Source organism: Ambystoma mexicanum, chromosome 8 (genome assembly GCF_040938575.1).
Source record: "Ambystoma mexicanum isolate Mex_15411 chromosome 8, UKY_AmexF1_1, whole genome shotgun sequence".
Taxonomy (NCBI): Eukaryota; Metazoa; Chordata; class Amphibia; order Caudata; family Ambystomatidae; genus Ambystoma; species Ambystoma mexicanum.
Genome location: NC_090929.1, coordinates 1,662,069,941 through 1,662,088,449, shown reverse-complemented (window position 1 = coordinate 1,662,088,449; position 18,509 = coordinate 1,662,069,941). Strand labels below are relative to the sequence as shown.

The following is an 18,509-nucleotide window of genomic DNA, read 5'->3' as shown; positions in this document are numbered from 1 at the left end:
CCTGACTTTTGAGGGTGAGTAAAGCCTTCTCAGGGGTGTAGGAGACCCATAAAATCTGGGGGGGAAATGGGACACCTTGGGACCTTTTGTCAAAGAACTCGATAAGTAAGAATACCACCTGTCACACAGACATTAAGGTACACATTCAGGAGATCTAAATCAGGAGGCCAAACGTATGATACAAAAACGAACTGATGGTGCAGTAAGATACCTGCACACCACCGACCATTAAACAGGACCACACGCTGCCACAACGTGCAAACCACTCACACAAGCGTGCACTGCATGCTTTCGAATTGTGGACCGGCTACCTTTCCTTTGGTGGAGATATAATCTGTAATACGGAAGGAAGCGGGCATACAATACGCAGATTGTCCCTCCAGAATTACACAAATGGAAGTGCCCAATTGTGCAATTGAGTGATTGTGATTGGTTCTCTCCCGCCTACTACAGCCATGTCAGAAATCCCCCATTAAGAAACAAGGCAAGAACAAGGGCGACCACCCACCGCATCAAAAACAGATATCTAAAGACGAAATGCATCCATTAGCACATTGCATTCCCCACGGGTACACACTGGATGGAGGGCTGCCATATGTTCAGCTCGTGCAGAATCCTAGTAAACCTGGGGTCGAATTACAGAAACCTTGCAGCAGCCCAAGTGCAGTGTTCCCAAGATATGTGCGCAAGGGCTAAGAGTGCCCTAGTGCAAACAACCTATCATTTCAATGCCTTACTTTTTACACCTGGGTAATGTGTCCTAGTGCTTACTAGTGTGACTAGGGATCGTATCAGCAGTAGGGTAAACTTTGCACTGGTTTAACTTGCACAGAATGGTTTTGCCCATATGCCAATGCCAAGCAAAATGGCACTTGCACAAGTGCAAAGATTCAGTAACCTGTATGCAGAATGGACTTTCCCTGATATTGATATTTTATTTCTATTGTGCTCGTACACAAGTGTTTCAGAGCGCAACAAGGCAAGGGAGGGGAACAGGGGAGAACAAAACAGCGATCTTACTAGGCCCAGTGACATTGAGAACGCACAAGTGCAAGGGGGAGGGGAAAAGTGCATGGAAGGGAGGAGAAGTGGAAAGTGCAAAGCAGAGGAGGAACAGATAAATAACAATAAATAATAAAGGAATAAATAATAAAGGCAACAAACAGTTTTAGTGCAGCCAGCAATTTGCAAGTGCTAGGTTTAAGGCAGCAGACCGGGTAGGTCTCATAAGTGCAGGAAGAAAGGGGGGGACTGTATGGGTACAGATACAGACCCCAGTGCAAGGGGTGGCCCGGAGGCAGTGCGGGAGGGTGGCAGGGTGAGCAGGTACCTGGGCCCAGAGGACAGAAGGTGGCCAGGTGCACGGTGCCAAGAGAACAGATCAGCAGGGGTGAGGGGGAGCAAAGGCAGAAGAAGAGGAAGGTCTTGAGGTGCTTCCGGAACCGGAGATGGTTCTCAAGTTTTAGAGTGGCAGGGAGGCTGTTCCAGAGGGAGGCCCCAGCCGAAGACAGATCTAACCCCAGCTCGTTTCTTTGAAAAATGACTGACCCTGAGGGAGTTGGAGGAGTGAAGAGCTTGAGAGGGAACATATTTGTGAAGGGATAGCTGAAGGTATTTTGGACCCAGACCCCAGAAAGCCTTGTGGACAATGCAGAGGGGTTTGATTTGAATCCTTGCATCCACTGGGAGCCAAGATTTCAGAGCTGGAGAGATACGATCCCAGGGCTTGAGGCCAAGGACAAGTCTCGCAAATAAAGGCCTGGTAACATGAAGTGGATTTGGCTGTGTTAAGGAGGTATTACCCAAATTGTTCGTTTACAATTGTTCGAATTTAAAGGGTCACAATTGACCTTTTCACAATTGACCATATATATAGATATATATCTATATAGAGAGAGGGTTTTGGGGGTTGTGGGGGGTTCCCCCCACATGTTACAATTGACCTTCACAATTCGGTCAATTGTGAAAAGGTCAATTGTAATTCGAACAGTTGTTGTAAAACGAACAATTCGTATACAACCGTTAAGGATGTTGTCAGAGCATCTTCTCAGTTACCATTGGAATCAGTGATGGATAACTTGCCCCACCCTGAAGTCACATCACAGGAAGCGATGGAGCATGACCTTTCACCCCTTGCCAAAACTGGAAGTGGCATCACATAGCATTGTTTCTGAGTACACTGCGAAAAATATGGTTACAATATCAGTGTAATGTGATATACATTTCATACAAGAACGGATCACCATATGTATCGTTAATATCAGCGTGTGTAGGCCCATATTACGAAATTACTGTGAATCCAAGCAGACTTCCAAGGCCAAATGATAATGATGTGTTATTATAAAGCACTTACGCTTAAGCACTTCATATAAATATACATGCAATGTCACTCAGCCTGTGTGGGTACTCATTTATCAACCTCAGCAGGATGAAAGGCTGAGTTGACCTTGCTGGGAGTCGAACCTGCAAATCACACACATTGCAGCAGCCAGCGCTCAACCCATTGAGCTAGCTTGCTGCTTTAGCTATCGGAAAACCGGCCTCTCCTCAACAGAGGCACATGCTGCTGGCCACAGCTCATGAGCCTCAATTAAAAGTGGATTGCTCACATGATGTGACATTAAAACTGCCTGGGAAATCATTTTACTGGATGCAGGCTTTAGTTCTTTCATTACCTTTGCAGCTGTAAACTTGGAATTGGGCAGTGCTCCTTAGATTTCTGGGTGCAACAATGGTGAATACTAGGATAGCCGCAGTGTTCCTCGCCATGGCTCATACTGCTTAATTCGAATGCTCGCAGACTGCAATTAAACCTGATGGCTGCATAATGGAAAAAACGCGCTATGTTAGAGAAGGCGCACTTGATCTACAAGTGGGGCCTGATGAGCTGGGCTGAGACAGGGAAAAATGAAAGGGTGGCGTCAGTGTGTCATCAGTGACTTAGCAAGGAAGGGTAGCATGCACTCGGGGACCAGGACCTGCCCTCCAATATTACCACATACCTGCCTTCCTCTCTCCCTAGAAACAAATAAGCCGCCTACGTAGGAATACTTGATGAAGAGGCATTCATTCTCACATTCAGTTCAGACACTTGTCGGCATGCACAGAGTATATAATCTCCTGAGAAGGGAAAAATATATATCTGAAAAGATCTAACAATGTGTGGCATAGCTCCCATGAGGTGCAGAGTGATCTACGGTATGGACATAGGCTGGTAGAAGAAAAGAGTTGTAAATATTTTTATATAAATTGACAAACCTTTTAGTTATTGAGCAAGAAAGCATCAAATGCTGTGTATCTGAGATGTTTCTAAATGCAAGACACTTAGCAGCACATGCAGTTAATAGGCACCGTATTTCCCTTGCCATCCTCTCTTTAGCTGGCCATGAAGTATAAAACTGAGAGAAAGGACTACAACTGTCATAGTATGTTCGTGTGACATTTACAGACCACCTTCAGCATTGCGGGGTAGCATGTTGATACTACCCTCTGGTTGTATCATATAGTAAACGATTACCAATCATCTATACTCTTTCTCAAAATAAATACATATACTTTTTTTATTTATTTTGATTGACAATTTTATAAGGCCGGTCGGAGATGCAGTGCAGGTTTTAGAGAATGCCTAACTTTTTAAACACTTATCTATCAAAGCAGTGACTGTTTCCTTTGCTGTTCACAGTAAGAATGCGGATCAGACAATTTCAATGAAGGTGAGCAAAAGGGGTTGCTGGGCATTGGGGTGCTGACGGGTAGCAAAGCAAAGGCCTCCTTCCTGTGATGCGACTTCCTGTACTGCCACTACCTGTCCAGGATGATGGCCATTCCCATGATGTCATCCTGTTCAAATGTGGCACCATTACGTTCATTGCTCTGCTGTAAATTTCAAAGTTGGCACCCCTCGAAGACATCGGTGATAATCGAACGCTATATAATCATTCTAACATAACAATGGTCCATAGCAAGCAGAGGTGAACTGGGGCAAACGATAGGGCAAGGGCAACAAAAATGAGTCTCACTCACTAATCAGAATTCATGAATTGAACTTTTTTAGGAACACCTGGCGTATATCACACATTGGGCCAGTGACATTGGTCAAAAGTACCAGCTTCACAGTTTACTAAATAATGCAATGGCACATATTGGTCCACGCAATGGATGATGTGGTCTTATCGTCGAGCATTATCCTACTGGCAATCCTAGCCTCATAGAACATTTTGTTCCCCTATTAATACAGATTCAGTGTCACCCACCCATGCCCCCACTCCCTATTGTGTGTGGTAATCCACGTAGAATTCTGAATTGCCTTCTGTTCGGGGAGACACTCAAGGGCACCAGTGTAAGCACAGAGACTGAAGAACACTTCAAAACACATCCGTCCTATTCTACAGCTAAGAATATTCTAGAAAGCAAGTTTATGTTGATGCCACTGTGAAACCTGGGTTGTTAAAGTGCATGGGTTCAGCATATGACCCCTCCAAGGGTGGGGTCTTCAAGTGTGGCCTTGGGAATGGTAGTAATGTAAGGAGGGCAACCAGGCGTGCAGTAAGGTCGCTTCATCACTTACTTGCCATTTCTAAACATTCGCCCCTCGGCTTCTTTCAAGGTTACCATTTGCGATGTGTTGCGACTGAAGAGATTTAACGCACACTGCCTCAGTGGATGTGCATTACATTTTCTGACTTATGTCCTCAATATTCCCCGGGTTTTAATTATTAAAGATGCGGGTTTGTATTAGAAATATATTCTAGTTATACAGGATAACAGGAATGGGCAAAACACTGAAAGCAGGCATATGCCGGGGCAGGTACTAGGTCACACTTCCACATCCCCCGACTTGGGCCCCATTCCAACCCGATGCGTGGCGCTGCATGGCCTGCCCCCCCCTCCTCCCCTGCCAGCGCTGCGACCTGCACTCAGGGGGGGCCACGGCCACTACTTTGACTTACCTTAGATGGCTCTCTCGTCGAGAGTCTCTGCAGGGGTCGAGTCGGCGGCGTGACAGCATTGTCGCAGCAGGAGCAGTTGGGAAGTCGAGACGAGTCCACACTCTGAGCATGCATCTCGCTGCCTGGCTTCTGGAAGGTGAGGGGGAGGAGGCTGCTGCGCAGCTGTGCACTCAGGGCTAGCACATGTTCACGGCCCGTCCCGGCCTGGGCACACCTGACGCTCCAATGTGCAGGTGCGGGGAACGCACAAGTTCTTGTTACAAGAATCTTCACCCGCAGGAGGGGAAAGGGGGACGCACCACGAGTTCTTGTTGTTGTTCTGTTCAACAACCAGGCGCTGCTGAAGTAGCTGAACTTCTGCGTGCAAAGTAAGTTTGCATGCATCACTGACGCTGCAATCCAGAGATGCGCATCCTGCACTCCAGAGACACACATATGGGGGAATCTGTGGGGGGGGAGAATAAAAGCCATTGTATCCCCCCACTTAAAATTGTGGGGGGATTTGCCCCCCATTCTCCCATTCCCCCATGTCATACGCCCATGAGCCTTCTGCTTTACTCATTCTTGGAGGAAAGGAAACTGACTAGTCCCTAAAACGGACTTTGTCTCTCTTGGAATTTTATTTATACAACTGTACGCCTTGCCGTGAAGTGCAATTAGGATAATTGTTATGTTAACTTTTTACTCAATGGCTTTTTGGTATCTTTGACAATGTTCCTAAGGATGGTGGCAGCTGTGATTTTCTTTTGGTTTTGGGATTATTTTTCTCATGCACATTTGCATTTACCACGAGTGGCTACTTAAGGTGGCTTGCACCCCAAAATGACAGGGGCACAATATTTTCACTTGTTTATCCATCTTGTCCTTTTTTCCTACTTCCTGCCTCTTAGGTTAGGAAATGCCATATATGGTAACCAGAGATGGAGGACTGGGGGGGCTGGGGGGAGGGCTGGGGGAGCAGGGCGGGAGGAGCGAGAGAGACTGTCTTGTTCCCAGTCCACATCCTCTGGCATCTGAAAGTATGTTGCTGGATGGATGTGAAGACCAGTGGTTGTCCAGGATTGGACAACCCTTGGCTGTTTGAATGTTCCAGATCCTTACAATTGGGGGGGGGGGGGAGATTGGCCCAGCACCCAGCTGGAACCTTGGCTAAAAGGAGGGCTCCTGCAGCTATTCGACAGATCATTGGAACCAACACTTCTACGAGGGGGAGTAGCCCGCTGACTATCTGAGGATGACTTCTGCAGTGGACCAATATCCCTTCAGTGACTGCCCCCTCTGCCAGAACCTAGAACACCATTATTGCTTTGAGCCTTGGACTATTGGGACCACATACAGGTTGCATGCCCTCAAAAGCCTTCAGAAGTGTCCCTGGACTGCTTGGTGGCCTGACCAGCTCCTTTGTGTGCCACCTATCAGAGACTGTTGCCATCTCACATAAAGCCCGGAACATTGGTGTTCACTAGATTGTGCCCTAAGTTGCCTTCTCCCTAATTTTCAGCTTCCTAGCATCAAGGAAACCTATCCTGGAGCTGTAGCTGTGACTGGAAGATCGCCATGTCCTTGCCTGTGAAGGGTGACGTCACAAACTAGTCTTCCTTTTATCCTGTGAGGTGTCCTGAAGAGATCTTTATTGCAAAGTCTGCATTCTTTATTGTTTGGTCAGGTTTTCACAATTAGTAAAACTTCCTGACCTGGGTCAACCCCAGAACTTTATACTTCACTAGTGGGATATTTTTCCTTAATACCTGTGTGAGAACCTTTTTCCACACTCATAGAATCTTGTACTCTTTTTATGGGTGTCATTTTTCTCTCTCCATGGTGTCTTGTTATCCTCTTTAACAACTTATTGGCAAAGAGTGCCTGTTGCTGGGTTGCCTTAGGGGCACCCTTTTAACTTTCTTTTGCTAACCTTGAGAGAACTACAGTTCCCAAGGGTTGAAAGAATTGTCGGATCCCTTTTACGTTTTATTCTGTGAAGCCAGTACACTCCACCTTATGTGGAACGCTGGGGGGATAGTGTATCCCCTTTCATATTAAAACTGTAACAATTGTTACACGTACAAGCTTACCTTCAATGGCTGGTGGCAGTGATACCTTGCATTAATTTGGGGCACCTTTACCGAGGGCAGTGTTCACAGCTGCAGTACAGGCACATAAGGGTGCTCATTTTACCAAAAGGCCCCATTTTCTTTTTTCGCCATTTTAGTGTTTGTCATTTCTTGTTCCTTCCCCTGACATCCAGGGCGGGAAATTACTTTGTGATTTGTATCTTCTGCGGGAGTTCCCTGAACTCCCCTCCCAGGCTCCAGTCAGTCTTTGAGGGCAGGAAGCGAGGGAGGAGTCCAAAACTCCACAGCCGTTTTTCTTCCTCGTCTGAACGGGGACAAATCACAGTGGAGTATGGGGGGGGGGAGTGGCTGTCCTGATTGGACAACCAGACCGCCCCTTCTTGTAAAATGCAGGAATAGAATGCAGAAGTTGTTGTAATTCCTGATGAATACTGCAAAGCTGGGAACTGAAGACAAGTCGACCACTGGAACTGCAACCGAAGAGGATGGAGAAGCGGCGGAGACGGTGTCCAGCAACCGGAGAGCCTGCTGTGTAACCGGAGCCTGCTATAGCCCTTCCTTCCAATCGACCCGGGGACTTTGAAAACGATGACCCAGAGCCTGGTGAGACCCACTAGGCTCAAGACCTGCATTTTGGGCCATCCCACGCATTGCTGCGACCTTGCATTGCTGCAATACCCCAATAATCTGGGAGCTCGAGCCATTGTGCAGTGGGCGGTCTTCCGAATTCTGAATCTCGCTGAAACTTCATGGGCATCCTGGTGGATCTCCAGAGACATGAATCGAGTCCAAAAAGTCTCAACAGAGAGCTGGACCTTTGTAATGTCTTCTCTGCTCCTTGAAAAGGCGCCAAATCCGCAGAACCACATTCAGCCGCAAGAAAAACCTTGCCTAGAGCTGCCTTTGATACCCTGCTGAAAACTCCCTTCCAAGGTCCTGTTTTCAGTCACCACGATAGGAATCCACTGACCGGGTGTTTTGCTGCAGAGCCTGAAGCAGTCCTGCTGTGAAGCCCCTGGAACCTCTTCTAACTCAAAGTAAAATACTCGCCTGTTTGTCCAGTCTTCCTAAGGAACTCTGACTTTTGCTACCTAAGAACCTATTCTGAGATTGCCTGTTGGTCACTAGCCTCCCCAGTGGACGATCAGATGGCGTTCAACGCCATCTTGAAGGCGGCTGACCATTTTCAGACCGCCGTTCAAGAGGCCTCACCAGATTCTGATTTAGTGGAGGATATACTCTAAGAAAAACCTCCGGCCAGCCAGGCCATGCCCTTGTTGAACTCAATCAAAAGGAGGTTGGCACCTTTGACGCTGGCCCAGTCCACGGCGGAGAACCCTAGGGTGGAGAAACTGTTTCGGCCTTCTAACTGACCCTGGATATATCAAGGGTCATGCCACTAGGGATTCATTAGTGGGTACCACCACTAGAAAACAGGCTGGTGTTCCCCCTGTCCACAGGAGAGGCACCACCCAATAAGGAATCCAAGAGACTTTATGCATTGGGGAAAAGAAACGACTGCTGTTTACCGCCTGTATAGCCAATAACCACGCTATTGGCCAGCTATGCGGACGGCCAGTGGAACCTTCTACAAGAAGGCCTTCAGGAAGTGCCAGAACCTACAAGGACCAAGTTGCTCGCCATCCTTTCCGAAGGCAAGCAGGTGAACCAGAATGTGCTCAAAAACTCTGGTCTCTGCCAAGACAGCGGGGAGAACCCTGGCACAAGGTACCTTGCTCAAGAGACCTGCATGGCTGAGGAACTCCGGTTTCAAGCCAGAGACCCAAGCAGCACTGATTAACAAACCCGTTGAGGAGACCAACCTGTTTGGCAAGGTAGTGGACGATGCTCTTGAAACAGCCAAGAAAGAGCATGAGACGCTAAAGTCCCTTCAACCAATTACCCAGAAACCCTCACCTCAGAGGAAGCGGCTCCTGCCGGTCCTTTCGTGGGCAATCTCGTTTTCCCCACAACCAGTATAATGCAGGAAACTGGTATTCGGCCCAAGGTTATAATACCTTGCCCACTTATCCCCCCAGTGGACAGTGGCGTGGAAAATTGGAGGACGAGGTTCCAACCCCAGTGGCGCCCCGGCCTCTGGTCAGAAATGACCTGCAGATCCAGGTCCCCTCACGCAACCCCAGTCAGGGGCGCGGGAGGGGCAGGCGTATAACATCTTTCCTTAGTGCATGGGAGGGGATAACAGACCAGTGGGTACTGAAGATGGTCGCCCATGTGTACTGTACAGGTAAACAAGGGTATTTATTCAGTGTACTTCCTCGTACCCAAAAAGGATCTCACCATGTGCCCTGTGCTAGACATGCGCCCAGCGAACAAGTTTGTCAAACCTCAAGTTTTGTATGGTCCCTTTACAGGAAGTAATCCCGCTGTTGAAGTTGAAACAGGGGATTACATGGCAACACTGGACATGAAAGATGCATACTTTCATGTCGATGTTTCCAGCGCACAGAAAATACCGAAGGCTCATGATAGAGAACAAGCACTATCAAGTACTCCCCTTCGGCATTGTCTTGGCACCGAGGGTGTTAACAAAGGTACTGGCAGTAGCGGCAGCGCACCTGCACAAACTCTGGCCGAGTTTACCCTTACCTTGACGACTGGCTCATAACAGGGGAGTCCTACGAAACATGCTTATTGAACACTCGGAAGACAATAGACTCCTTATTCAGTCTGGGATTCACCAACGATAAGGAATCCAGCCTAGACCCCAGTCAAGTAAACAGTTTCTAGGGGTTCTAATTCAGACGAAAGACTGCCTAGTCTTCCCCCTCCGAGAGGGTTCAAAACCTGCTGTTTCAGATCCCTCAATATGTAGCTGGTCGGTAAGTGACAGTACGCAAAGCCATGCAACTGTTAGGGATGATGGCATCCTGCATTTACTTGGATCCTCACCCGCGTCTGCACATGCGTCCCATGCAAGAGTGGCACAACAGCCAGTGGTGTCAGGCCAGCGGACAATGGGAAGATCTGGTAGTTGTCTCAGCCCTCGTTATCTCTCTGCAGTGGTGTTGGAGGGAAAACCTCTTGAAGGGGAAACCTTCACCATCCCCGCAGTAGAAGCCACTTTCACAACAGATGCATCGCTCACAGGGTGTGCAGGGTCTCACCTGCTCCAGACGGTGCACGGTGTGTGGTCCACACAAGTAGCATCCAAATACATAAATCTGTTGGAGCGATTAGCGGTATTCAAAGCACTGAAAGCCTTTCAGACAGTTACAGGGCAAGACAGTCCTGATCTTGACACAGCAGCACAGCCATGTACTACCTGAACAAACAAGGGGGCACACCCTCTCCAGGGCTATCGAAGCTATCCCAAAACATTTGGATATGGGCTCTCAAACATGGGATGTTTCTGTTCCAACACGTTCCAGGGGAACTCGGTCTTCTGGCAATGTGCTCAGCAGAGATTTCCCACTGCCCGTAGAGCAGAATGGGCTTTCCCAGAGATCGACTTGTTTGCAGCTCTGGAAAACGCTCAATGCCAAGATTACTCCTCCAGGTAGCCACAGAACCGCTCCAAGGGGAACGGGCTCTGGATAGCATGGTCAGGGACATCTGTTTACACTTCTCCCCCCTGGTGACCCCCGACACCCTTACTCAACAAGATTGTGCACAAGATGCACCAGGAACTAGTCACCATGTTATTGGTGGCCCCCATGTGGGCCCGCCAGCCCTGGTTCTCATCTGATGGAGATGTCCCTCTCCCCTCCTATGAAACTGCCCTGCCCGAACCAATAGGTTATCTCAGGACAGGGGAGAAACGCTCCACCCATGGCCACAAACTCTGAACTTGGTGGCCTGGCTCCTGAGCTCAGAGTTCGGACACCTTCAACTACCTCATCGGGGATGTATGGACATACTCAGGGACGCAAGAAAACCCAACACCCGGTATTGCTATTCCAGTAAATGGAAACACTTTATCTGGTGTATTGCCAAGGGCGTCAATCCTATTGACTGCTCTCCTACTCAAATTGTATTGTACCGGAGCCACTTGCTGGATTCAGGCCTGGTTTTTAATTCACTAAAAGTTCACTTAGCTGCTCTCTCAGCCTACACTACGTCACAACAAAAGGGGTCCTGGTGGAAAATACCAGTTATCAAGGCTTTCATATAAGGGGTTAAGAGGATTCACCCACCCCCCCATTTCTAACCCAGCTAACGATGGGACTTAAATGTGGTTCTGACTAGACTCATGGGGTCCCCCTTTGAGCCTATACACAAGGCAAGTCTAAAAGACCTTACTTATAAGCCTGCCTTCCTAGTGGCTATCACTTCTATTAGGAGGGTTAGTGAACTACAGGCCCTTTCAGTACTAGACCCTTTCATTACTGTCCACAGAGAGAAGGTGGTTCTCCGCACCTCGATTTGCACCAAAATTTGTTTCCAAGTTCCACGTGAACCAGTCAGTAGAACTGCCCACTTTCTTCCAGAACCCCACTAACCTGGCTGAAAGAATCCTACACACAGAGGTGCGCAGGGCAGTCATGTTTTACCTGGAAAGAACAAAACCACGAAGGAAAACACATTTTTCTTTTCAGTGGCAGCTGGCAGAGAAGGGATCCTCTCGAAGTCAGCCATCTAAAGGTGAATAGTCAAATGCATCACACTTTCTCTCTCTTGCTAAAGAACTGCCCTTCAAGCCTAGAGCACATTCTACTCGAGGCACTGGAGCTTCCATAGCATTCATTGCAAATGTTCCCCTAGAGTCCATTTGCAAAGCAGCAGCCTGGAGTTCTGTACACACCTTTACCAAACACTATTGCCTAGACACTCATTCTAGGTCTGATTCTCAGGTGGGACAAGCAGTACTAAGACATCTTTTCACTACTGTTCCTTCTCACAACCCACCTCCTACTCTGGGTACTGCTCGCTAGTCTATGCACAGCATGTGATTCTAGGCAGATTAACAAGCATCAGAAGACATGTATTACTCATCGTAATAGCATTTCCGATTGTATCTGCTTAGATTCACATGCGCCCACCCTTCTTCCCCGCTCGGGTGGAAGGAACATAGATGTCGTACTACGTTCTTTTATGTACTCACGTTAGCCTTAGGCTCTCTCATGGCAGAAAAAATACAATCGGAGGCACGTCGGCGTGTGAGGGATTTTGGGTACACAAGTCGCATTAAAGATAGTGTTATAGGCATGCCTGTGCCGATGTCCCCTTTCGAACCTTGAAAGACAAGATGCAATACTCCACGGTTACCACTGGATGCCGGACTATATGCACAACATGTGAATTTAAGCAGATACAATCAGTAATGCTATTACAGTAAGTAATGCATGTCATATTACTCACCTGTGATTAGGTTATGCCTCTTCCCAAAAGTAATGTTGGTTTCACTAGATAATTCCTGCAGGGTAATTGTAAGAGTGTCCTCCAACTGTTGGTATCACCAAATTAGTCCTGTTAGGATAGTTGTAGGAGTGTCCCCCAACTGGGTCTTGCTTCCTCTGACTTGCTGTTAGCCTGTCCAGAATACGTATGTATTAGGTTGTTGCCTACCTAGAATAACTGAGTCATTCAGTAAAGTGTAACATTGGGTTTTACTTTCCCTGTGCTATCTAACCCAGAGTCTGTGGTTCTAACATTCCCTGAACAGTCATACTTGTTATCTTTATAGCCGGGAAAGCTCGAACCTGGACTGCTTGTGAGATATACGGTATATGGGTTTTACTTGGCTGTGTACCATCCAAAAATAGGTTACAAGAATTACTGCTTATCTCAATCTGTTTCACACTGATCTCAAAAGCACCTGCAATTGAATATTACATCCTTGGGTTTTACTCACCTAGTATAACTTATCTCAAAAGTAGTTACACGTTTTTACTGTAACTAGAATAAGTGTTCTGCTATTCACGAAGTATATTGTCCAGTTGACTGGTTATGTGATTTGTACTGGGTCACTATACAATTGGTAGTCTACTGCCCTTGCATTACTGAATGTAATTGTGAAAGTAACCATTGGTTTTTACTCTCAAAGAATAGGTTTCACCTATACTGAATGTGTATGAAAAGGTTTTGACTTCCCTAGAACTACTGTTAAGTATTCCAAATAAGGTTTATACTTCGGTCTGTCTACCTTCAAGTATAGTGTTTTTATAATTGTGATTTCTTATGTTAGTACTTATTTACCCCTAGATTTATCTGGGCCTACTTGTATTTAAAGAAATAATTTATTTTTACCTACGTAGTGTTTCAGTGTTTCTTTGGACCATTTGTATTACAATTCAGCTGTACTGATTTTACAGCCCTCTCTCCTGCCTAAAATGAGCCTGGCTGCTCTGTCTACGCTACCATGCACTCAGGTGGTACAGCCTTCTACTAAGAGTGGAGTCTTGTACTGCCTTAGTTAAATGGTTTTACTGAGCCCTTAGCTGGACTTCAGAAAAACTGTCCTAACATTCATCCTTTGGGCTTGCATCTTGAAGTTACACCCGACGGGAAGAAACTCTTGAATCTGCAACCCCTGGGCTCCTCTCACCTGAACAAAGGACAGAACATAGCCCCGGCGACCTCTCTTCCCCTCCCATCCGCCCAACAATCCATTGAGACATGGGGAAATCAGGTAAGGGGTGGAGGGATGGTTTAGTAAGCGATCCTCCATAGATACAATTGGGTTGTCTCCTACCTCCCTCTTTACTTACCTTTTGGTCGGCGGACCTGGATCAAGTCTTCCGGGATAGCCTTGGTACTGGAGGAGAAAATTAACCTGTTTTTGGACACATTCTTCCACTTTTAAATAGTTTTGAACTGTTTAAGAATGCAATGGGTCTTGGTTGCGATTTCAGAGTACCTTCCCTGGAAGAAACCTGTGACGTTTGTGCACTAGGCCCCACACATCTTTGGTATCTTAAGTATAGGACTTTACCTGTGATTGATTTTAATAATTTTACCTGCCTCTTGGTACTTACCTCCCATCTCTTTCCTGCTGCAACTCATGGACCGTTGGTTTTCCTGGTTAAGCCCTGCTGCTGTGCTGAAATTCCAAATTAGTTTTGATAGAAGCCTCTGCAAGGATGACTTCTCCCCTTGAGTTGGTGGGACCAATCAACTCCAAAGTAAGCCACCTGTACATCCTTCTCGGAGCTGGTTGAATTTCCAGAGTTGCTGCTGGAAACCAAATAGCCAGGGAGAGGAACACCAGATTGTGTGCATTGCTTTTAAGTTGGCCAAGAGCTCCAGGAAGATCCTCCGGACACCCAGGAAACAGGACTGACCGAGCTTGAGCCCCCTCAACCGAGTGCGGGACCCCAGAAGCAAACAAAATCCAGCTCGACAGCCAGAAACCAGTGTTGCGATTTGTGGTAGTCCCGAGGAGCTGAAACACCGAAGTGCCACTTGTTCGAAAGATTGCCGGTTGCGAGCGGTGACCCTCCCATTGCAGAGCAGGAGTCCCCAGAAGTCCTCCCTCTTGTCCCCACGACTGAGGCTCAGGAACAGTATCTGCAGAGCTGCACAAGAACAGAAGTCCTCTGCTGAACTTTTTCTTCAATGCAAAGGTACTGTAAAGTCTGAGAGAACTTGCCTCTTTTCAATGTAGAGTTGCTTGTATCTTCTACTTCTCACAAATCTAATCAGCCTGTGGCCCTACATTTGATTCTTCTTTTCTTCAGACTTCTAACACATTGTGCATATTTTTCTGCTTACCTACCAGAAGTACTTCATCCTATATAATACTTTCGCCCATTGACTTTGGCTTAGCCTGTTATACTGAATGACTCTGCTTAGGGGATCCAAAAGTATTTGCCTGCTTAAGAATATTTGTGCTTTCCTGTTTTATTAACCTTTTCCTTTTGCCAAATGCTAAGAGTATTCTAAATGCAAACGGCAAGATATTAATGTCCTCAGGAACCTAGAGCTTGAAGTCACCGGAGGGTGTAGGTTGTGGGCAGTCCAGAAAAGGGTCTCTCTTAGTTTATAAACTAAGAGTACAGTATTGAGGTGTATGTGTTCCTTTTTTATATTGTTCCCTTCTGAAGAAGGCTTATTCTAACTGACTAAATTGTTTATTCAAGAAACCTGGTTTATAAGTTTTTATTTGAATACTTGTCAATGTGAATCTGTGTAACTCATTGACCCCTCTTGAGATGAGCCTGGCTGCTCAACATGCTACCAAAACTGTGTAGTACAAGCTTATACTAAAGGTTGGGTTTCCTATACCTGTAGTCGGATTTGTGTGTTGTGCACTCAAAGGGTACTGCATACGAGCTTTGCCTAACACAGGGAAGGAACAAGAAAGGACAAACACTAAAATGGCTAAAGACCAGGGCCAGTTTGGTAAAATGAGCACCCTTGGGTGCCTGTACTGCAGCTGTTAACACAGTCCGCAGTAAAGGTGCACCAAATTAATACAAGGCATCACTACCACCAGCCATTGATGGTAACCTTGTCCCTGTAACAATTGTTTGTTTAAGTGTGAATGGGGATTCATTGTATCTCCCCAGCACTTCACATAAGGTGGGGTGTGCTGGCTTCACAGAATAAAATGTAAAAGGGATCAAAGATCCTTTTTTACCCTTGGCAACTGTAGTTCTCTCATGGTTAGCAAAAGAAGTTAAAAGGGGGCCTCTAGGGCAACCCAGCAACAGGCACTTATTGCCAATAAGTTGTTAAAGAGGGTAACTTTAAAAAGACACTATGGAGAGTTAAAAAAAAAAGTAACCAATAGAGTTAAAGATTCTGTGAGTGGAAAAAGGTTCCCACTCGCAGAGGTATTAAGGAAAAATATCGCACTAGTAGAGCGAAACGTTCTGTGGTTGACCCAGGTCGGGAAGATTTACCAGTCCTGTGAAAATCTTACCTAAACTAACCCCCCCACCCTCCCCCGCCCGACTAAGGAATAGGAGGATCTAATCCTCAAGAAGAAATCTGTTAAACTGTTTGCTGGGTCAACTAGCAATCTTTTTGTAACCCTTGCTGAGGTACTTTCTTTTACTATTAGTTATTATTTGCAAACTATGACCTACAAGTAGTGTTGCCCACTTTGCCCAATGTATAGGTGATCTGATTAAACAGCCCCTCAGAGGTTGACATCTGAACCTACAATAGGCTTTTTAAAGGGATTCTTATAAAGAAATCCTTAGACCTAGAGGGGTCTCCATGATTGCTCACCACCTCTCACACCGGAGCAGGTTGGGTCTCTGATATCCTAATTGGAGGGGTTGTGGTAAAGCATTGTACATCCTTACTCTTAGATCTGTTTTTACCTTGGTTAGGGGTTTCCCTTCTAACACTGGGATTTACCAGGGAGTCTTCAGCAGAAGATCCCACAATGTCAAGGGGTTTAGCCTTTGATATAGGATTTCCACCAGTGTTGAGGTTTACCAGTCCTCAAAGTCCTAGTTTAGTTTCCAACTTGTCTATCCACCCTTTCCTCAGAAGCATTGTGGGACAATGACTTTAGAATTGGAAATGAAACGGTGGAGCATGGTTTGGGTTCCCATTTCCCCATTAGTCTAGTTTTAGAATTGCCTGTGTTGGAGGTTTCCCTGCTAACATTCAGTAGGATTCTCTGTAGGGGATCCCATAGGTTTAGAGTGATCTCTTGACACAGACCCTAGCCTTGTCCTAACACCTCTCCATCTCTCCTGTAGGAGTAGTTTGAGTCACAGGCTTTTTATTAGAAGGCCTAGTACGAAAGCTAGTCTTAGGTTTCTTAACTCTTTTTTTAAAGTTTTTAATTTTTTTTTCTTCAGTTTTTAGGACTGGAAGTTTCCTTCTGGGCATTCTGAACTAAAGGAGAACTCAATTCCGACCTTGGGGTTAAGGAAACTCCTTGTCCTCTTAGGTTTGTTAAAAACACCCAAGCTTTTTACGTCCATCTGGATCACCTCCACTGTAAGTGGGTTTTCAAATGGTTCAGCCACTACAGGTTTAACTGAAGGGGCCTTTATTCTAAAGGACCTACACTACACAGGGTGTGTGACATGAACACTAAGGTTCTGGTCAGCCCCAGGAATTGCCCACACAGCAGTGGGTCAAGACTCCACTGTCTATGGTTTCAGAGGAACTTTCTACCTCAGGCTCACCTGAAGGCAGTCGCATCAATACATATTTTACACAGTGTTCTATGTTGGACAGGAATACTTAAGTTCCTATCCACAGGGTGAACCACTTTCACTCTAGTTGGGTTTTCAAGAGGTTCTTTCACCTCAGTGGTAACTGAAGGTGGGGGTCACACCAATGACCTGGTTAATGGTATTGCACCATATTGGTTCTAGGACGGAAGTTTTTAAGTTTCTGGGAACTAGTTGAACCACTACGTGTGGTTTTCCAAGAGGCTCTATCACCTTAGCAGCTGCTAAAGGTGGGAGGCGGGGCGTCAAAGCAGTGACCTATAGCTTTGTGGCCCCAGGGGCTTTGTCCCTATTCGAAGTTATGGGTGCTACACCCAAGTGCCCTTCAGAGTGGCAGTAAATGCCTTTTATCTCTGAGGGGTCTCATAAGCAGACCTTACTTCAAGGTTAAGAGCCTCAGCCTTCTAACAAGGGGGCTCATCTGAGCCAACAGCTACAGCCTTTCTGCTATACTCGGTATTGACAGATTTCTTAAGCGATGAGATGACACTTTTAGACCCACTTTTATTCTCAGAATCCCTTAAGGGGGTTTAGACATTGAGAAGTTTTCTTCTTGTATCTATTTATGAGAGCTTCTTAAATCCAAGAGCACTTGGTAGTCGCTTTTGGGAAGCCTAAAAAGAACCCAATGTCATACTGACTCGCCAATTCTGGAAACCTGGAAGTTGTACATTTGGAAGACCTGGAAAAAGAAAAAGGGGCCCGATTTTTTTTTTTAATTTTTTTTTTTTTATTCCCCCCCCCCCATTTCCCACATTTTCAGATTGTTTTCCCACAGGTTTTGTCTTGTATCCAGTTCCTTAGATATCTCGGAGCTCATGGTAAGCAGTAAGGTAGAGGCAGGAGATGGAGAGGGGCTGGGTGGGTGGTGAACTAACATCCTTCATCAGAACCCTCGTATTCCTCCTCTAAGGAGCTTGGACAGGTGTCTGAGACTTCATCCTCACTCCCAGCAATATTGTTAGAAGTGGACATAGGTTCACTGAAACCATGCATATGGCCCCATAACCTTTGTAATATTCCAGGCTTAATTCCTTTACAATTGAGGCCCTTTCCTTTAGACAATGTGAACACATTTTTTATTTTGGCATACGAGTAGTCCTCTGGCCTAAAGCAGGCCATTGTGTTGGTTCTTGTTAAATACAAGAACAACACTTTACTTTGGCTAAACCAAACCTACTGTTTGGTTTCCTTTGGACACAAAGGTCATCAATGTAATGCAATCGACATTAATCCCAGCTCATGCCAAATGTGTTGGGACAGTTTTTCTGAAGTCCAACTAAGGGCTTAGTAAAACCATGCAACTGAGGCAGTACAAGACTCCACTCTTAGTACAAGTCTGTACCACCAGAGTTCATGGCAGCGTAGAAAGAGCAGCCAGGCTC

The 18,509-nt window shown here is 46.3% G+C and overlaps 1 protein-coding gene across 6 annotated transcripts in view; it reads left to right on the top strand.

Annotated features, from left to right (window-relative positions):
- TIAL1 (TIA1 cytotoxic granule associated RNA binding protein like 1) overlaps window positions 1-18,509 on the top strand; it is a 461,563-nt gene that overhangs the window by 351,301 nt on the left and 91,753 nt on the right. The window lies entirely within an intron of this gene.